General features: G+C 32.9%; 2 non-coding genes across 2 annotated transcripts; both read right to left on the bottom strand.

The window, feature by feature from the left end:
- Positions 1–6266: 6266 nt before the first annotated feature.
- Positions 6267–6339, bottom strand: TRNAR-UCU (transfer RNA arginine (anticodon UCU)). The gene has a single exon. It is a non-coding gene; the product is annotated as a tRNA-Arg (tRNA).
- A 4570-nt stretch (positions 6340–10909) lies between these two features.
- Positions 10910–10982, bottom strand: TRNAR-UCU (transfer RNA arginine (anticodon UCU)). Its single transcript has one exon. It is a non-coding gene; the product is annotated as a tRNA-Arg (tRNA).
- Between the last annotated feature and the right edge of the window lie 1117 nt (positions 10983–12099).

Genomic DNA, 12099 nt, shown 5'->3' with positions numbered 1-12099 from the left:
ATGTGGTGTATAAACACACCTTTCTCTTCTTCTCCTACTTCTTCTTCTTCTTCTCTTTTTTTCACTTTCTCACTCTAAAAGGAGTTTCTCTCTCTAAAGTTCTGGAGAATTTCATATGATCATCCATCATATGATCTATCTACAAACTTATCTTTGTGGTTTGGATAAATTTCCTCATTTACCCATACATATATCTAGTTATTACCCTTTTATCACCACTATTATTATTATTATTATTATTATTAGATCTGAAATTATATATATATATATATGTGATTTAAATTATAAATTTAGTAAATTACACTTTTGTCCTTATACTTTTAAGATCATTCAATTTAGTCCCTATACTTTAAAACACACTTGCACATCTATTTCATATACTTTCACTTATCCTAATATTATTATTTATATGTATTTAATGATATAATGACATGTAAAATGCAAATATTATCTTCTAATGTTCCTAATAATGTCATGTAATGCATATGTTTATATGAAATGAAATGCAAATAATTGAGATGTTACATTTCTCCCTTTGTTTAAAGAATTTCGACCTCGAAATTCATTACCTGATTCGTGAAACAAGTATGGATATTCTTTCCTCATCCTTTCCTCTGTTTCCCATGTAGCTTCTTCTACTGAATGACTTCTCCACAGAATCTTAACCAATGGTATCTCTTTATTTCGTAACTGTTTTGTTTTATACCCAAGAACTGCCACTGGCTCTTCTACATAACTGAGATTATCAGCAACTTCAACTCCTTGATCATTTATTATATGCGTAGGATCTGATCGGTATCTTCTGAGCATACTTACATGAAAAACATCATGAATTTGAGCTAACTCTGGAGGTAATGCTAATCTGTAAGCAAGAGGACCAACTTTTTCAAGAATTTCATACGGTCCGATGTACCTTGGACTTAATTTTCCTTTCTTTCCAAATCTTATCACGCCTTTCCAAGGTGATACTCGAAGAAAGACTTTCTCTCCTACATCAAATTCCATCTCTCTTCTATGCTGATCTGCATAACTTTTCTGTCTGTCTTGGGCTGCTTTAAGTCTGCTTCTGATTACCTTCACTTTCTCCATAGCATCTTGCACAATCTCAAGACCTTCTAAAACACACATGCCTTCTTCGTCCCAATAAATAGGAATTCTACATTTTCTTCCATATAATGCCTCATACGGTGCCATTCCTATACTGCTATGATAATGATTATTATAAGCAAATTCTATCAAAGCAATATATTCATCCCACACACCTTTGAACTCTATAACATAAGCTCGAAGCACATCTTCTAATGTCTGAATTGTTCTTTCAGATTGCCCGTCGGTTTGAGGATGAAATGCAGTGCTAAAATTTAACCTTGTACCCAGAGCATGTTGTAAACTCGTCCAAAAGCGAGATGTGAATCGTGGGTCTCTATCTGATAAAATAGATACTGGCACCCCATGTAATCTGACAATCTCATTCACGTACTTCTTAGCCAAATTCTCAAGTGAACAACCCCACCGTATAGGTAAAAAGTGAGCCGACTTTGTTAACCGATCCACAATTACCCAAACAACATCATTCTTGCTTGGAGTATTTGGTAGTCCATAAAAAAAAAATCCATAGTTACCCTTTCCCATTTCCAGACTGGTATATATAATGGCTGTAGTTTTCCAATTGGAGCCTGATGTTCTATTTTTATCTGCTGACATGTTAGATATTTAGAAACATATTCTGCCAAATCTTTTTTCATTCTAGGCCACCAAAAATGAGGCCGCAAGGTATTGTACATCTTTGTCATTCCAGGATGCATGGCATATGGAGCAGTATGAGCCTCTTCTAGAATCTCCTTACGTAGATTATCTACATTTGGCACACAAATTCTTTGTTCTATCATCAAAGTACCATTTTCAACTGCAAAGTTAGTACTTTTCCCATGTTCTACACTTTCCATTATTTCCTTGAACTGTGGATCCTGGACTTGGGCTTCCTTGATTCTATCATGTAACACTGGTCTCACCTTAAAGTTGGCCAACAAAACTCCATTCTCATTCAAATCTAACTCAACATTCATAGCACGTAGTTGCACCAAATAAGGAAATGTATCCAAGTAGTCCAAATATTGACCGTATTGGTCCAAGTAGTCCAAATATTGACCGTATAGGTCCATGTAGTCCATATATTGACCATTTAGGTCCATGTAGTCCATATAAATTCAAATAGTCATAACAGTGACTGAACTGGTATGTCACAACGCCATCCATTTATGTTTCATGCAATCGTGTACATATGTTCTATATCAATGAAATCACATTTAACATATACACATACTCCTCATTCCAATCCAACTATCACAAATAATATTCAAAACGTATCACATTTAACATATACACATATTCGTTTAAATCCAACTATCACAAATAATGTTCAACACGTATCACATCTAACTTATACACATACTCATTTAAATCTAACTATCACAAATAATGTTCAACAAGTATCAATTCATATCTATTCAAGTTAATTACAACAATTCACATCAATATGTATCCAATCAAACACCACAATTCTCAAATCACAAACACAATTAAGAATTAACTTCACATCATGTTTATACTCACTTCTAAGCCGTTAATTTTCTCGATGACGGGGGGGGGGGGGGTTCAAAACACCAAAGTTATTTGTCTAAGTTTATAGTTGAAATATAAACTTGACTCCAAAACTATAAATAGAAAAAACGCAAACTTGAACTCTATCTCGTGAAATTCTAAAGTACTTTCTATTTACATGCTTCTAGTAAGAAAAAATTGAAGCGTTACCATTTGACTTTTTTTTATTATTTTTATATTTAAAAGAGCATATGACCCAAAAGTGTTATAGAATCTCTAATGTATCTCACTAGATTTTCTCATAACCTTGTTGGCTCGTTCACTCCATCCAAACCCATCATTAAACGGTTGGGTTTAAACATACATATTTTATGTTTTGTTCGGTCCAACTCGAACCTGCTCAAAGGCTTGGAAACGGAAAGCTGGTGTATTTAAAGGTTTCAGGAAGAAATCAACCAATTATTTTGATGATCAAACTAGAAGTAATTAACCAAATTGTACTTGTTGTCTTATATAACGACAATCAATCTCTATATGTTTAGTTTGTTCATGAAACACACTATTCTTTGCAATATGTATAGCTGAAATGTTGTCACAATATAAAGATGCTTGTTGTGAAACAAAGATGTGCAAATCTTGTAACAAATATTGTAACCACTATAATTCACCACACATCAAGGAAATTTCCCTATACTTGGTCTCAAAAGATACGTGCTTATAGTATGTTGCTTCTTTGATTTCCATAAATTCAGTGATTGCCCTAATAAAATACAAAATCTAGTGACAGACTTTCTCGTCTATTTACAATTTGCCCAATCTGAATAAAAAAAGCTTGTAACTGTAGGGAAGAGTTTGCAGATAACAATATACCATGTGCTGGATTTCCTTTTAAATAACGTAAAATCCTTTGTGATACTGCTAAATGCCCTTCTGTTGGCTTGTCCATGAACTGAGCTAACTGTTGAAATGTATAACTCAAATTTGGTCTCGTATTAGTTAAGTATAGTAATTTGCCAACCAATTTTCTATAGTTTGTAACATCAAGCAATAAAGGAGAAGCTTGTAAATACACAGTCTCTATTGACATGGGTGTTGAACATGGCTTACACTCTAAATAACCAAACTCTGCCAACAACTCCAATGTATATTTTCGTTGATACAAATAGTAAAATTCTGCTCAAATAGTATTGTGATAAATACCAAATTTAACCCTAACGTTTTAAGGGAAGTGTAGATTTAGCTTTAACGGATAATTGTACAAATTTAACTCTAACATTTTCAAGCAAGATCAATTTTAGCTCTACATTATCAAGAATTGGAAAAACAAATTGACTGGTACTTAACTGTCACTTCAAACCTTCCATATATCAATTATTTCTAAGATATTTAGTGTATTATTAACAAAATTATAAAATTTCTGTTAAAATGCTAAAAATTAAATATGCTATATAAAAGTTAATCATAATTTATAAAAAATTATAAGTAAAACTTAGAAAATAAAAGATTAATAATTAAAAAAAATAGCGATGCACTAATACTCCTTTTATACTGAACACTTTTAATTTTTTTAGCTCCCAACGCACTAATTTGGCGAAATTTTAGTAAGTTGGAGGTAAAATTTTTTTGTCGTTCCTTAACTAGTTTACAAACTTGTCTCCCAAATCCATAAAGATAGCTCTGCCACTGGCCAGAAGGCTAAAATCTGCCCCCTAGATGTGGAGTCCTGGCTCCGCCACTACGTGTGCCCCCCAACACGCTATAAAAGCTGCTTCCTGCTTCTTTGCTGGAGAATTAACACATCGTGTGAATTACTCCACACATAGTGTGAGTTAAAAGGGGACAACCTTTGAAATTACCTTGGAAGAGCCCATGCACCGAGCTTCTGTTAAATGAAAAAAAAAAACAATCCACACGACGTGTCAAACAAACCACATGCCATGTGGCTCTACTTAACGGTCAATGAAGACAAGCTTGCCACAATTCTGTCTTGCTCTTATTTACTATTTTTCCATTCTTAAATTACTGTCTTGCCATTTGTGTTTAATTACAATTCTTCCATGCTATTGTAAAGCCCTTTTTGCCCTTATTACTAGTTAGGATTGTAAAGTTATTGAGATGGCTCTTTTGTCTTTTTTTACTAGGGCTGGGTAAGTATTTAAGCCCAGTTTTTGTAAGAACAACTTAACTTTTATGAATCAAACACATTTTCCTCTTTGGAAGCAAGGTTTACCAACCTTTGACATTATTTCCTACTAGTTTTAGCTAGTGAAAGATTATTCTTTGTTGGTTTAAGATCAAAACCATCATTATCGCCATAAGTCTGCATCACCTCTTGAATTTCTACAACTTCTTCTTCATCCATATCAAGATTCTCCATAAAACCCATTAATTTTAGAGGATTTACATCCATGTCGAGATTCTACATAAAATCCATTAATTTTAGAGGATTTACATGTGTGGGCAATTATCCTGGTTTTCATTTTATTTGCCATTTTGTTTGCTTAATTTGGGGTTTTTCTACATTTTTACGCTTAATATTGCTATTAGATAGGAGCTTCCTGTGGCTTGGGGCTAGGAATAGGTTGCTTACTAACTCGGATAGAAAAAGGAGGCACCTGGTGGATTCTGGAGCCTGTGGCAGATGCAGAGGGTTTGAGGAGACGTTGTGCCATGCTCTCAGGGATTGTGAGAAAAGTTTAGAGGTTTGGAGAAGAATTCTCCCTAGGGATGTGCTTCCTTCCTTTTTAGTCCATTCTGAAAATAATTGGTTTGTTGATGGTATTAATGGGATTCTTCTGCCTGGGAATCAAGGTGTTCTTCTTTTTGTGGCGGTGTGCCATCAGATTTGGAGGTGGCGGAACGAGGAGATCTTTGGAGGAGGAGTGGTTTCTATGCCAAATGTCCTTGATTTCTTTTCTAAGAAGATTAGTACCTGGGTTGAGAGTTTTGGTGAGGACCCCTTAGCTAGGGTGGTTCAGAGGAAGGAGGTCAATCTTTTAGGCTGGTGTAGGCCGAGTGAAGGTGTGGTTAAGCTCAACACTGATGGATCTTGTCTGAGAGACGGGAGAATTGCTGCAGGAGGGGTCCTTAGGGACGATGGAGGCAGGTGGGTTTCTGGCTTCTCTCAGAATTTGGGTATTGGTTCTTCCTTTTCTGCAGAGCTTTGGGGGATTCTCTCTGGCCTGAAGCTGGCTAAGGATCTAGGGGTGAAGAAGCTTCTGGTTGAGTCAGATAACCAAGAAGTGGTTAAAATGATTTCTGAGGGCAAGTCTGTTTGCCGGAATAGCTTGAATATTATTAAAGGCATTAAAAGGATTGGGTCCTCCTTTGAGTCTATTAAGTTTGTTCATATTTATAGGGAGCAGAACCGCGTCGCGGACCGTCTTGCAATGGAAGGGCACTCTGGTTTGTTGGGTCTTTCTATCTTTTCTTCTCCACCGGGCTTCATTTCTTCTTTGATCTTGGAGGATGTGGTGGGGGTCAGTTTTCCTAGGCTGATCCCGGGTTGAGTTGTTTTGTTTGTTTGTTTTTTTTCTTTCCTTTCCTACCAAAAAAAAAAAAGATACATAATCATTGATAACCTTATACTGAGTCAATTTATTATTTGTTCGATTGGTGCACTTGTTATAAAATGTAGTTCATTGCAAAAAAATTTAAAATAAAAACACGCTCGGTGGGACTCGAACCCACAATCGTTTGATTAGAAGTCAAACGCCTTATCCATTAGGCCACGAGCGCTAATAAGCATAACTTCTTTTTTAACCACAAATAACATCACATTTCTATTGTAATCTTATTTATTATAGTATAAATATACTAAATATAGAATAAATTAAATATTTCATTCATTAAAACACTTAATTCATTAAGGGTATATAGGAAAAATATCAATTATATTTTTTTTTTAGGGACAATATCAATTATATTTAATTTTTTTTATTTAGTGTGTAGCTACATTTTGCATATATTTATAAGAAAGAAGAGTGGTCATTTACCATTAGATCTAGATTTATTAGAATTCTAAAGTGAAGATTGAAATACTCCTATGGCTTAAAGTTAATAAATTTAGATCTAACAGTGAATGATCAAATTTATTTGATCATTCAGAGTCCTATGAACACTGATGTTGTATATCATGAGCAACTTATACATATTTGATATTAAAAGAAATAAAACCCTTAACTTGGCTCATCTTGAATATTTTTCATATAAATAGGCTCTTTAGTTAGGAAATCCTAATTTTTTTTGGTAGGGAAAAGAAAGTAAAGACAAAACAAATACCACAACAAATTAACTCGGGATTAGTCTAGGAAAGCTAACCCCCACAATATCTTCAAAAAGAAAAGATAACAGAAAATCAGGAGGAGAAGAGAAAATAGAGACGCCCAAAGCCCTCTCATGACCCTCAGCAGCAAGCCGATCTGCCACCCGATTCTGCTCCCTGAAAACATGCCAAAAGTTGATAGAATCGAAAGAGGAGCAAATCCTTCTAATTGCTTTAACTAAATTCTGGCTCCCTAAACACAAGAACCCTTTTATCAGAAATCATCTTAACTGCTTCGAGATTGTCTGACTCCACTAGCAGCCTCCTAATCCCCAGATCCTCTGCCACCATAAGCCCAGAAAAGATACCCCAGAGCTCAGCAATAAAAGAGGAGCCCAAACCCAAATTCTGAGCAAAACCTGACAACCAAGCACCTAATGCATCTCTCAATACACCGCCAGCAGCAATTCTTCCGTCCTCTTTACGCGACCCATCGGTGTTCAACTTTACCATCCCTTCACCTGGTTTATCACAGCCTATCAGATGAACAGTCGTCTTTTGGATAGAACCTGCTAAACTATCAACCTTGAAACTCGCAATTATTGAATTAACTTTTTTGAAGAAGAAAGCCGACAAATTAGGAATGACAACCGCTCCTTCTCCAAATACCTCAACATTCCTCCAATGCCAAATTTGGTGGCAGACCACAGCAAACAGAATTACTCCATGTTCGAGCTCAACCAACAACTTCCCTTCAACACCCTCCCTAAATCAGTCTTCTTCTGAATAGGAAAAGAAGGCAGAAAGGCACTGCTCAGGCAGAACTTTCTTCGGAAATCCTAATTACTTCATATAATTATAGATAATTATGACAAGCTCAAATCCATATTTGGCCACTATGGTATTCAAAATTTCGTCATTTGCCCCCTGTATTATTTGGTAAAATTTGCCCATTGTAGTTTCCCATAGGTGACTTTTCAAACCATTTTGGATGAACAACTAATCGATTTGTTAATTTTTTTTTGCCACACATAACACGATTTTTGACACGTGACATATACACGTGACAATTGATTTAATTTTTCATATAGATTTAATATGTAGATAAATAAGAAATTAATTTTGTGTTATTAAGGATACTATCACGTTTAAGTGTAGGGGTGATGCCTAATTTCTGAAAATTTTGGCTTTAGAACTTGAGAAATGTTTATTTTAGAGTAACAAAATTTATTTTTCTTGTATTAGTTAAAAGAAATCAATTAAAAGTTTATTTTAGTGTTGAGACAGTTAAGTTGCTACTTTGGTTATGAGTTTTGACTATATCAACTCTTTTAGGTTTAATTTTATGTTTGAGAAAAGTATAAAAATAAACGTTGTGGTTTGACCGATTTATAAAAACAGTCCTCGTGGTTTACAAGTTTGCAAATATGAGTTTTGTGCTTTATGAAATTTGCAGTTAAAGGATATGTCAGTCAATTTTTGAATCAAACAATAATTCTAGTTTATAGTTAATTTGCAAAATCATATATTGTATTTTGAGTAATTTGCAAAGTCAGTCGTTTTAATTACTCCAAATCGCTCCATTTTAGGGTAAGTCACAGCAATATATTTTGACAGAATGACTGAGTTTGTAAACTGTACAAAACACATAACTCTTGTTTACAAACTTTTAAACCACGTAAATGTCTTTGCAAATCGGTCAAACCACAAGGTTTATTTTTCTACTCTATATAAAGATATCATGCTTTTAACTTTAGTTTTAGCTTTTAGAATTATTTCTTCTTGTTGACTTGTCAAAGTAAGTCGATTTATTTCTTGAAGAATCAAATGGAACTTTAACCACTTAAATTGTGCGTTTTGAGACTTTCATGGAAACCGAAAGATTTCAGTTAATTTTTCTTTGTGAGTGAGTCTTACATGGCTCGCTAATTGTAGAACATGCTTAATTTCCATGTCAAGATTGCAAGTTTAATTTTAAGGCAAAATGATAGGGAAATAAGTTTAGCCACTTAACTTAAATTAACCTACATGCGTTTTAATTTTAAATATCCTCATTGTAGTGAGTCCACTTAAACCTTAAGCCTTTTTATTGGATAGTCACTAAATTAGTTGAGTTTTGACAACTGTGCAAGCCCTGGAACATTTCATTTCTAAGCAGAAGAGTCGTTTTCTTTTTCAAGTAGTGTTCGATCGAGATTCTACTTTGTTGAATTTACAAATAGAAATGAAAGACCTGATTGGATTTGTGTTTCTCGGGAGGTTTTTCTTTTGTTTTGTTGATTGCGTGCAGCTTGACTAGGTGGGATTCCTTGCTTGAGATTAAGAAAGTATGCTTAATATGTTGAGTGCCTTAATTTTCATTACCCTTAAACACGAGTAAGTGATTGACTTTTTCTTCTTCTTTTCCATGTTGGAAAATGTGCAACAACTTTTGATAAAATTAAATATGTTTGTTTTAATATCTAAAAAATTGTGTTATCTAAACTTTTTTTTTAGTTGATAGTTTCTTCATTGATGCTTGTTTAGGTTGTCTTTCATGCTAGAATAGCTTCTCCAAACAATTTCTTTCGTTATTATTGCTTAGAATGGATTGATTCTTTTGCTCAAGGATAAGCAAATATCAAGTAGGAGTGATTTTGATATGCTTAATTTACTTATTTAAATACTTAATTATTGTGTTAAATGAGCCTAAATGAATCAAATTAATTCCCTTTCATTTAAATATATTTAACCTTATGAATAATAATAATAATAATGATATTTTTTTTGATAGAAATTGGGATGAGGCAGAAACAATTTAGAGCTACATGCACAACATATATGTACATGTATGACAGAAGAATATGCAATTTTACTTTTTTTTATGACATATTTGTAATTAATTGTAAACAATTAGCTACTTTAGTATTCTTAAGGTTTTTGAAGATGATTGTGGACGCGCTATATGTCCTTTAGGGCATCTTTAACCTTTTTACAAAGGGTATATAAATTTTTTTAGGACAATAGCCAATAAATACATTGGGGCTTTTTTTTTTTTATCAAAAGAACATTTTAGTTTCTTTTTTCTTTTTTCTTCATTTTTCTTTGCAACTAAAATTTTATTAAGGTGTTTTTGAGCTTTAAAATCTATTTTCATGGTCGGCAAAGCATGAGTGAGTATTTTTCTAACATGATGTAGCAAAGAAAGCACATTTAACATTGTGTGAGTATATTTCACCATTTTGGATAATTTTTTCATTTGGGGTTTTTTTTTTTTTTTTGAATATGAACACTATAGCCATGTCTATTTTTTACATGTTTGTTTATTTTATGGGTATATGAATGCTATAAAATAGTTTCAGGGTTTAATGTCATTATTATCTTTTTTGTTACACAGAGATATGAACATAAATGGTTTTAATTAATTTTTTAAACATAAAAGATGCTAAGTTTATTCTCAAGAATGAAATAAAACCAAGCCTAATATTTTTGTTACCCATATTGAACGAAGTACCCCTACTTGTGTTGTTGTTGACAACGTCACATTGCCGAGGCAAATAAGCAGAATGAATATAACACAACTTAAACGGAAGAAAGAGATTCAAAATCTAAAAAAAGGAGAAAAAAAGAAAAATCGAATCTCTTAAATCCGAGATAAGATTTAGCTAGAGTATCTTTTCACGTTTCTCTTTTAATTTTTTTTTTTATTTTATGAACATGGTTTGAGGCTTAGGGGAGAACTATGATCAAAGTGAAAACTCTCATAGGAAAAAACAATTAGAATTGATATTGAAACTAATGACACCATCGACCGCAGTACGAAACGAGTTGAGGAGAAGGCAGTAATTTCCACCTCTGCAACAAATGCTTATTTATGCTGGTAGGCAACTCGGAGATGACAAGATTGCTCTGGACTATAATATTAAATGTGACTCTGTTTTTCATCTTACATTATATGGCAGTGTGTAGATTAATAATAAATAGATTATGATTTTCAATTTTTAAATCTTTATGGCTCTGTAATTTAAAAAATTATAATAAATAATAATAAATTAAAAATAAGGACACGCTCGGTGGGACTCGAACCCACAATCGTTTGATTAGAAGTCAAACGCCTTATCCATTAGGCCACGAGCGCCGATAAACATAATTTATCTTTTACCTACATGGTATTTATCTTTTACCTACAAATAACCATGGTTTTTATAGGGAAAAATACAAAAATAAACCTTGTGGTTTGAGCCATTTTCAAACATAACATATGTGGTTTAAAAGTTGGCAAACAGATAACTTGAGGTTGATTCTGTTAGTAAACACAATCAAAATTGACTAATAGTGTTAAAAAAAAAGTCAAAAATCAAAGGGAAAATAGTTAATTTTGTTCTTATATTTATTTATTTTATAAATTAACCCACTTATTATCTAATTATTACAAATAAACCCCAAAATAAAAAATAAAAATAAAATATTGGGTCCATATGGTATCTAAAATTTTATCATTTGATTACCTTTTAGAGATTTCTTAAGTCCATTTCATTTAAAAAAAAAAATCAAAATTCTATGTAATCCTACGATGGTTAAAAATATCCTAACATTCACATAAAATTTTAATTATATTTTAACATAGAAAATAGAATAATCGAGGGCTCATCATTACAAAAATTGGTTAATTATTTACTTTTACTAATGAACTCCTACTACAATAAAAAAAAGTACAAGAATTTATAACAAGATGCAAGAAAATTCAACGATTACGAGTTATTGGGGTAAACTACATCCATGGTCATTGAACTTTATTCATTTTAATATTATGACCACTGAACTTCAATTTTTAACAGTATAACCATTAAATTTTATATTTTTTAACGCCGTGACCACTTAACTTTAACCAAGTCCTCAAATATCCTTTAACGACCTTAAAATGAAAATATTCAAGAATTAAAGTTTTTCAGAACGATATTTACCATGAAATCACATTTTTTATTTTCCAAAAGCACCTTTTTTGGAGCTTTCTCTCTCTAAAAATTTATTTTCTCTCTCCTAACCAAACAACACCTAAATAACTTCAAAACGAAATTTTTTCAAGAATTAAAGTTCCTTAGAATATCATTAACTCTTCAAAATTTTTATTTTCAGACCGTCAATGGTTGTTTTATGGCGTTGAGTGACCGCCACCGTACTGTTAAGAATTGAAGTTCGGTGGCCATAATGTTAAATGGGTAAAGGTCAATGGCCATGGATGCAATTTACCCCGA

This window comes from Euphorbia lathyris, chromosome 4 (assembly GCF_963576675.1).
Source record: "Euphorbia lathyris chromosome 4, ddEupLath1.1, whole genome shotgun sequence".
Classification (NCBI taxonomy): Eukaryota; Viridiplantae; Streptophyta; class Magnoliopsida; order Malpighiales; family Euphorbiaceae; genus Euphorbia; species Euphorbia lathyris.
This window is presented reverse-complemented; position numbering and strand designations above follow the sequence as displayed.